This window comes from Pan troglodytes, chromosome 17 (genome assembly GCF_028858775.2).
Source record: "Pan troglodytes isolate AG18354 chromosome 17, NHGRI_mPanTro3-v2.0_pri, whole genome shotgun sequence".
Lineage (NCBI taxonomy): Eukaryota > Metazoa > Chordata > Mammalia > Primates > Hominidae > Pan > Pan troglodytes.
In genome coordinates, this window is record NC_072415.2 from 1,265,001 (window position 1) to 1,274,837 (window position 9,837).

Here is a 9,837-nt window from a genome sequence, read left to right on the forward strand (position 1 = left end):
CGCCCCGCCCGGGACGCCGGACGGCCCTCGGCCCCCACCGAGACCCGCCTCGCGAGCCCCGGGGTCCCGCCACCGGGGGCCCCAAAGCGACCGCAGCCACAAGCCCGACAACGCCAGCACCACCACCGCGCTCGTGATTCTCTCGTCCATCCTCCGGCCCGGTCCCGCTCCGGGAGACCGGCGCGCCCCCACCGTGGGACGCTTTCCCAGGGCCAGGCGGCCCGACCCCGCGCCACGCAAACGCGGTCGTGGGCACCGGTCACGACTCGGCACACGGGAGCGGACGGAGAGCCGACTCGCGGCGGAGGGGGTCACGCGCCGGACGGAACGCCGCGCGCGCACACCCACCGCCCGCCGGCCGCCACGTCCCAACCCGCTGGGACGCCAGGGCCCGGCCCGGCGGGATCCTCCCCCGACTCAGAAGGGGGAGGCGCGGGCCACACAGTAGGCGACGAGCCGCGCTCGGCCACCACGGCGGTGGCCGGCGGAAACCCTCGCTCTCCCCCGCGAACCCCGTCGAGGGGGAAGGGGAGGAGGGTCCTCTGCGAGCGAGTCGCTACGGCAGCGCTCCCATCACGGAGGCAGAGACAGAGGCGGCAGTCCGGGGGATCCGGTACCCCAAGGCACGCCTCTCGGATCGCTAGAGAAGGCTTTCTCACCGAGGGTGGGTCACACTCCCCCACACGCCAGCCGCCCCTCCTCGGGCCCGCAGAGGCGCCGAGGGACGCCTGGGGAAGGGAGGGGGCCTGCAGTACGAGGAAACACCTGCGTGCGGCCACCTTGAGCGTCCGCGGTCAGGGCGGGGGCCCGGCCGGTGCGCGCGTGCGCGCAACCCCACGAGGCCCCCCCGTCCACCCGCCTCCTTCCTTCCGAGGCAAAGCACCCCCGAAGTCAACCCACACACTACCGGTCGGAGGCAGAACGGCAGCCCCTCGGCGGCCGGCCGGCGCACGCGCCACCGGCCCGAACCCACCGCGATCGCTCACACGGCCCGCGCGCACCCGCCAGAGGGGAGCACGGGACGTGCGCTCGCCGGACCAGGCGGACGCCCTTCCCCGCGTGGGAGGGGCGCGTCTCGTCTCACTCGACCGCCTCGAACCCCACACCGACGAGCTCCCTCAGGACCCACGCGCGGACACCGCGGCGGCGACCGGAGGAGGGGGCACTGGGGGCGGGAATGACACACCACCGCTCGGCCTCGGGCACCTGAGGGACAACCCGGGGCGCTCCAGGAGCACCGCAAAGGCCCAAGCGGAGCCGACGCTCGCGCACACCCCCCGAGAGGGCAGCACGACGGGCCGGCGGGCCGGCACCCCCCACCACCGCGGAGGGGGGCCGCCCGCAAGTCCACAACCACTGGAGGCGACAGCGAGGGGTGCCTGCCGCGTCAGAGGACCCCGCCGCCCCGCGACGCAGAAGGCAGCGGGCGGGACGGCGAGGTCAGGCCGGGCTCCGCACCCCACACGCCTCCCCCACACGCGCCACCCGCAGGCGGGGAGAGGAGAGACGAGGGGACCCCGCGGGGCGGAGCGAGAAGAACGGTCCCGTTCGCCACGAACGTCCGCCCCTCGCCCGTCGCGGCTCGGACCCGGCCCGGGAGAGCACGACGTCACCACATCGATCACGAAGAGCCCCCCGGGAGCGGAGGTCGGCCGGCCGGCCGGCCGACGCCCTGCTCCGGGGAAGGGGCGGCGGACAACCCAGCAGAGACGAGAACGCCTGACACGCACGGCACGGAGCCAGCGGGGTGGGGTTGTCGCGGCCGCCCCGGGCGCCCGCAGCGGAGAGCGCACGGGGGCAGGGTGGCCCTCGCCGCCTTCCCCGCCGCCCCCAGGCGGGTCAGAGACCCGGACCCGGGCCGGCACCGGGAGTCGGGACACGCCCGGGCGCGCGAGAGGACAGCAGGCCCGCGGGCCCCAGCAGGCGGCTCAAGCAGGAGCACGGCCGGCTAGCCGGGTCACCGGTAGGCCAGAGCCCCGCACGCATCCGGAGTCCCAACCTCTCCAGCGACAGGTCGCCAGAGGACAGCGTGTCAGCAATAACCCGGTGGCCCAAGATGCAGACTCGGAGCGAAAGATATACCTCCCCCGGGGCCGGGAGGTCGTGTCACCGACCACGCCGCCGGCCCAGGAAACGCGCGACACGGACACCTGTCCCCAAAAACGCCACCATCGCAGCCACACACGGAGCGCCCGGGGCCCTCTGGTCAACCCCGGGACACACGCGGGAGCAGCGCCGGGCCAGGGACGCCCTCCCGGCCGCCCGTGCCACACGCAGGGGGCCGGCCCGTGTCCCCAGAGCGGGAGCCGGAAGCATTTTCGGCCGGCCCCTCCTACGACCGGGACACACGAGGGACCGAAGGCCGGCCAGGCGCGACCTCTCGGGCCGCACGCGCGCTCAGGGAGCGCTCTCCGACTCCGCACGGGGACTCGCCAGAAAGGATCGCGGCAGAGGGACCGCGGCCCGGCCCGGGGACCGCTCCCCGGCACCCGGGGGACGGGGGCAGGACGGTCCCCGGCTCCCCACGGGGACTCGGAAACGAATTCGGCCGCCGCCTCAGACGGCCAGGATGAGCGCGGACGGACCCGCGACCGGGCCGGGAAGGGCGTCCCCAGCCTCCCGCGCCACGCGCGGCGGGTCCCCGCGGGTCGCGGCTCGGGCCTCGGGAGCTGCGGCGCGCTGGTCGACCGGCCCGGGCAGCCCCACGCCCGGCTCGGGCCCAGAAGCGCAGCGACAGCCTCTCCCCCACATAAACCTGCACGCCAGAGCTCTGACTCACAAGCGACGCGCCACAGCTCTGGCGCCACCGGGCCAGCCGGGCTGACGACCGCGGGCTTTCCGGAGCTCTGCACAGCTCACAGCGGGGACGGTCCCCTCCCTCGGCAGCTGCCACCGCAGCTCCGGAAGCCGAGAGCACGATCTAAAAGCGGCCGCCAGATGGAGCCCGACGACCGCCGCGAACGTCAGCGAGACAGATCCGGATGGCAGGCAGGGCGGCCCGTGGACCGCAAAAGCGAAACCGTGAGCCGAGAAGCTCTTCCCGAGGCCGAAAACGCAGCCCCTCTGCCCCAACCCCACACACACGGTGCCCAAAACGCGTCTCTGCCTCGACCGCGACAGAGTCAGAAGACAACCCACGGCGCGTGGGTGTTCGGAGATGCATCTCGGAAGCAGGGAGGGAGGGAGGGAGGGAGGGAGGGAGGGAGGGAGGGAGGGAGGGAGAAAGAACACACAAGGACTCGGTCGCGGGTCGCTGCAGACACACGGAGAGGCAAAATGCATAGGCTCTTCCGGAATCCACGCAGAGACAGACGGGGGGGGGGGTGGGGGGGCGGGGAATGGGGAAAAGAGACAGATGGTGAAAGGGAAGGAGGGAGGGAAGGGAGCAGGGAGGGAGGGAGGGAGGAAGACAATGGAGAAAAGAGAGACAATTTAAAAAACGTCGATACACAGAGAAAACTTTTGAAACACTCCATTTTTAAAAGACAGACGGAAAGGAAAGAAACATGAAAAAGAGAGAAAGAATGAGGAAAGAAACGAAGGAAAGAAGGGAAAAAGAAACAGAGAGGAAAGAAAAAAGAAGGAGAGACAGGGAACGAAAGAGAAATAAAGCACGAAGGAGAAAAGATCAGAAAGAGAGAGAGAAGGAAAGGAAGAGAGGAAGAAAAACCTACAGAAGGAGAGAAAGGAAGAAAGGAAGGAAGAAAAACGTAAAGGAGAGGAAGAAAGAAAACAGAGATAAGTACGTACACCTGTTCATTTATAAACATAAATACAACACTTTTCGTACGTAAACGTAAACGTATTTCTCGACGATCGCTTCTCTGTAGAGCGATGTGTATTTATTTGTATCACAGAAACACCTACATCTATCATATAGAAGGATGTTTCTATACAATCGGTACGTGTTTACTACACACGAGAGTAGTAAATGCAAAGATATACGCATTGTCGTTTACATACAAATGTACAAAAATGTTCACATTAATAAACGTCAGTAAATACATGGAAAGGAAAGAAATAAAAAAAACGAAATGAGTCAACAGGCCGGGCACGGTGGCTCACGCCCGTCATCCCAGCACTTCGAGAGGCCGAGGTGGGCGCATCACATGAGGTCGGGAGTCGGAGGCCAGCCTGACCAACACGGAGAGACACGGTGTGCCTACTAAAAACGCAAACATCAGCCAAGCCAGGCGTGGGGGTGCCTCCCTGTAATCCCCGCTAATCAGGAGGCTGAGGCAGGAGAAGCCCTCGAACCCGGGAGGCGGAAGGTGCGGTGAGCCAAGATCGCGCCATTGCACTCTAGCCGTGGAAACAAGAGTGAAACTCTGTCTCAAAAGGACGAAACAGAAAGAAAGAAAGAAAGAAAGAAAGAAAGAAAGAAAAGACAGAAAGCAAGCAAGCAAGAAAGCAAGCAAGAAAGCAAGCAAGAAAGCAAAAAAGCAGGAAAGAAAGAAAGAAAGAGAAAAGAAAGCAAGAAAGCAAGAAAAAAGAAAGCAAGAAAGAAAGAAAGAAAAAGAAAAGAAAGCAAGAAAGCAAGCAAGAAAGAAAAGAAAGCTAGAAAGAAAACAAAGCAAGAAAGAAAGCAGGAAAGAAAGCAAGAAAGCAAGAAAACAAGAAAGCAAGAAAGCAAGCAAGAAAGAAACAAAAGAAAGAAAGAAAGCAAGAAAACAAGAAAGCACGAAAGCAAGCAAGCAAGCAAGCGAGAGAGCAAGAAAGAAAGAAGCAAAAGACAGAAAGCAAGAAAACAAGAAAGCACGAAAGCAAGCAAGAAAGCAAGAAAACCAGAAAGCAAGAAAGCAAGAAAGCAAGAAAGAAAAAGAAAAGAAAGCAAGAAAGCAAGCAAGAAAGAAAAGAAAGCAAGAAAGAAACAAAAGAAAGAAAGAAAGCAAGAAAACAAGAAAGCACGAAAGCAAGCAAGCAAGCAAGAAAACAAGACAGCACGAAAGCAAGCAAGCAAGAAAGCAAGAAAGAAAAAGAAAGGAAAGCAAGAAAGCAAGCAAGCAAGAAAGAAAAGAAAGCAAGAAAGCAAGAAAACAAGCAAGCAAGAAAGCAAGCAAGAAAGAAACAAAAGAAAGAAAGAAAACAAGAAAGCAAGAAAGCACGAAAGCAAGCAAGCAAGCAAGCAAGCAAGCGAGAGAGAGAGAGAGAGAGAGAGGCTGGGCGCTGAAAGCAAGCAAGCAAGCAAGCAAGCAAGAAAGCAAGAAAACAAGACAGCACGAAAGCAAGCAAGCAAGAAAGCAAGAAAGAAAAAGAAAGGAAAGCCAGAAAGCAAGCAAGCAAGAAAGAAAAGAAAGCAAGAAAGCAAGAAAACAAGCAAGCAAGAAAGCAAGCAAGAAAGAAACAAAAGAAAGAAAGAAAACAAGGAAGCAAGAAAGCACGAAAGCAAGCAAGCAAGCAAGCGAGAGAGAGAGAGAGAGAGAGAGAGAGAGAGAGAGACAGAGAGAGAGAGAGGCTGGGCGCTGTGGCTCACCCCTGTCATCCCAGCACTTTGGGAGGCCAAGGCAGGCGGACCACCTGAGGTTGGGAGTTGGAGACCAGCCTGACCAACATGGAAAAACACCGTCTCTACTAAAAGTACAAACATCAGCCAGGCACGGTGGCCCATGCCTGTAATCCCAGCTAATCAGGAGGCCGAGGCAGGAGAATCGCTTGAACCTGGGAGGCGGAGGGTGCGGTGAGCCGAGATCGCGCCATTGCCCTCTAGCCTGGGCAACAAGAGTGAAACTCTGTCTCAAAAAAAAAAAAAAAAAAAAAAAAAAAAAGGAAGAAGAAGAAGAAAAAAAGAAAGTAATAGAAAGAAAGAAAGAAAGAAAGAAAGAAAGAAAGAAAGAAAAGGCAAGGGCCAGGCAAGGCCAGGCAAGGCCAGGCAAAGCAAATCTACCTGCTTTCACTACATCTGGGGAGAATCGGGAAAGTCCCCAACAACAACAAGGCCTAAAGTGGAGCTGCCATCTGTCAAACCCGAGCGGAAGAGTCCACGCGGGTTAAAGACACGAAGAAAGACAAGGAAACCATCGACCGAGGAGAAGAACAATCTGGCCCAGCCAGGGTCTGTCTCCTGAGGTTGTCTGGGCAACCAGGGAATGGGACGGAGGGAGGGCGGGCCTCCGAGACTCCGTCTCGAAACAGAAATCATGATAATAAAATAAAAGTAAGTTAAAAAAAAGAAATCACGCATAATTCCTAACGTGTTTGATGCCTCGAAAGGCGAGAGGCGTACGTACGTGGATGTCACGGTGGGGTTGTTTTTTGTTGTTGTTGTTGTTGTTGTTGTTGTTGTTGTTTCTTTTTCCCCGGAAACTCACTTTTTAATTATTTTGTTGCATTTCATTTTCATTTTCATTTTTTTGAGACGGAGTCTCGCTCTGTCGCCCAGGCTGGGGTGCAGTGGCACGATCTCGGCTCACTGCAACCTCCACCTCCCAGGTTCAAGCGATTCTCCTGCCTCAGCTCGGCCTCCCGAGTAGCTGGGATTACAGACAGTACAGCACAGCACGGCGCCCGGCTAATTCTGTGTATTGTGAGTAGAGACGGGGTTTCACCATACTGGCCCTGTTGGTCTGACCGCCTCTTGATCCACCGGCCTTGGCCTCCCAAAGTGAGGGGGTGACAGGCTTGAGCCACCGCGCAGGGCCCATTTATTTTATTGCATTGTATTTATTTATTTTAATTTATGTATTTGTGTATTTATTTATTTATTTATTTATTTATTTATTTATTTTTGAGACGGAGTTTCGCTGTTTTTGCTCAGACTGGAGTGCGATGGCGCAATCTCGGCTCACCGCAACCTCCGCTTCCCAGGTTCAAGCGATTCTCCTGCCTCAGCCTTCCTAGCAGCTGGGATTAGAGGCATGTGCCACCGCGCCCGGCTAGTTTTGTATTTTCAATTGAGACGGGATTTCTCCATGTTGGTCGGGCTTGTCTCCAACTCCCGACTTCAGGTGATGCGTCCACCTCGGCCTCCCAAAGTGATGGGATGACAGGCATGAGCCACCGCACCCGGCCTATTGTATTGTATTGTATTGTATTGTATTGTATTGTATTGTATTGTATTGTATTGTATCCTATCGTATCGTGTGGTATTTTATTGCATTGCAATGGATTGTATTGACTTATTTTATTCAGTTAGTTACTTTTGTGTTATTTTATTTATTTATTTGTTTGTTCGTTTTTGCCTGATCAAAGGTCAATCAGACCCAGTCGTCAAAGTGGCGATTTCCTAGGCAACAAAGGAGGGAGGAACTTGGAGGTGGGGGTGGGGGCGGTGGAGAAGACACAGTTGCCCCAGGCTGTGCGCAGGCGGCCTGGTGCTCCCTTCCTCTGTGAGGCCTCCGTTTTCAGAGTCACAGTGACCGCTAGGTGATGCCCGACGTCTGCCAGTGAGAGTGTCAGCCCGGAATGAATTGGGATCCCCTGGGGAGGGGGTGGGGGGAAGGATGGAGGCTCCCACAGCACAGTGGGTCACCGCGCCCTCCAAAGCGATCCCCACAACTAATCGACCGGGGCTCCTGGGGGGACGCAGCCTAAGTCCCCCACCCATCGGATCATCTGGAACTTCCGTCCAGAGACGAGAGACCGACTGGGCATTCTCTCAGTCAAGGTCCAAACTGAAAAGAATCACTGGCACGGACAGCAGGACTAAGGCCATTTCTAAAAGACTGGTTTCTGTGTTTTGGGTGAATCTGTGTATTTCTGTATCACAAAATGACTGACTTTGAACGTTACGATTTTTCTCCTCCTTACGTGTACGGTCCTGTGATAGACAGACCAGGGGACTCCTCAGCTCAGAGTCCATGAGGCCAGAAGCTGACGCCCCAAATTTCTATTTAGAATGAATTTAAGCACGCCAGCCAAACGCTCTGCCGTGAAACTGTCTGTCGGGAAGACAAGCGGGGGAGGGGGGAAGGGGGGGTCCGGGCGCCGTAGGCTCGCGCCTGTCATCCCCGCACTTTTGGGAGGCCGAGGGCCGGTGGATCCCTCGGCCCAAGCCTTGGCAACACGGTGAAACCTCGTCTCAAAAAAAAAAAAAAAAAAAAAAAAAAAAAAAAAAAATTACAAAAACTAACTGGTTTCATAACCTGGACTCAAAGTTAATAAATAGATAAATAGGCCGGGGGCGGTGGCTCACGCCTGTCATCCCAGCACTTTGGGAGGCCGAGGTGGACGGATCACAGGGTCAGGAGATCGAGACCATCCTGGCTACCACAGTGAAACCCCATCTCTACTCAAAATACAAAAAGTCAGCCAGGCACAGTGGTGGGCGCCTGTAGTCCCGGCTACTTGGGAGGCTGAGGCAGGAGAATGGCGTGAACCCGGGAGGCAGAGCTTGCAGTGAGCCGAAATCGCGCCGCTGCACTCCAGTCTGGGCAACAGAGCGAGAGTCTGTCTCGAAAATAAATAAATAAGTACATACATAAATAAATAAATGTAAATAAATAAATAAATAGATTAAAATTGAAAACTAAAAAAAAGTAAAATAATTTAAAAAAAAAAAAACGTAGCCGGCCGGTCACGATGGCTCACGCCTGTCACCCCAGCACTTTGGGAGGGCGAGGCGGGCAGATCCACTGGGGTCGCCAGTTCGAGACCAGCCTGACCCACATGGAGAAATGCCGTCTCTACTAACAATACAAAATCAGCCGGGTGTGGTGGCCCCTGCCTGTAATCCCAGCTACTCAGGAGGCTGAGGCAGGAGAATCGTTTGAACGCGAGAGGTGGAGGTTGCGGTGAGCCGAGATGGTGCCACTGCACTCCAGCGTGGGCACCAAGAGTGAAACTCCGTCCGAAGGGGAAAAAAAAAATAAGTGCTGTATTCTGTTATTTTTGCTTCCTACCCTGACAAGAACATAATACAGCTGTTGTCTTTCTGCCTGCCTGCCTGCCTGCCTGCCTGCCTGTGGCAGGGCCTCATTCTGTCTTTCGCCCAGACTGGAGCGCAGTGACACAATTATGGCTCACTCACTGCAGCCTCAACCTCCCCAGGGTTAGGCGATTCCTCGAGGGATCCTACGGCCTCGGCCTCCCAAAGTGCTGGGGTTACAGGCGCGAGCCACCAGCACCCGGCCTGAGTTAATACATCTGGTCTCACTACGTCTTAACCACGCACCCACGAAGAACTCAAGTCAAGAGAGAGTCGGCAAGAGACTCTCAGCATTCTCTCCCGAAAGCACGTGTGTCCCGAGCTCCTGTGGTTTCAGGTGGCCGCGCGTAGAGGAGAGATTTCCAATGTTTCCGGAGAGGTGCGAGCCACAGTCACTCGGGGCATCCGAGCACGAGATGGGGTTTCTGACAGCGACTGAAGGGCCAGGAAGGGCCAGAATCTGCCAAGGCCCGCGTTCCAGGGTGGGGCCGATGGAACCCAAGGTAGAGGGAGTCAGCGGTCCGCACAGAGAGAGCTCCAGCCCTAGGCCCCACTGTGCAGACCGAATCAGAAGGAAGAGAGTCCTTCGTCCTACCTGCCACATCCCTCACATCCCCCCACTGAACTTGGGAGTGGATCCGTGTTCTAAACACGAGGTGACTCTCGGTTTGCAATGGATCACAAGGGGCCGGGCTTTCCAGAGTCGGCAGGATAAAGAAGTCATTCTGGCTCGGACTCCCCCATCCCACGGTAAACGGTCGGTAACGGTCGCTGGTGACTTTAAATGAGCCGGGGCTGGCCGGGCCGGAGCCGCTATGGGGGTGGGGGGTGGGGGGGTGGGGGGGCGGTGCCTGAGGCACTGCAGAAAGTGGGCCTGAGCCTCGAGGATGGCGGTGCTGCAGGGACCCGTCCAGGCTGCTATATGGCAAGCACTAAGCCACTATGCCTACCGAGATGCGGTTTTCCTCGCAGAA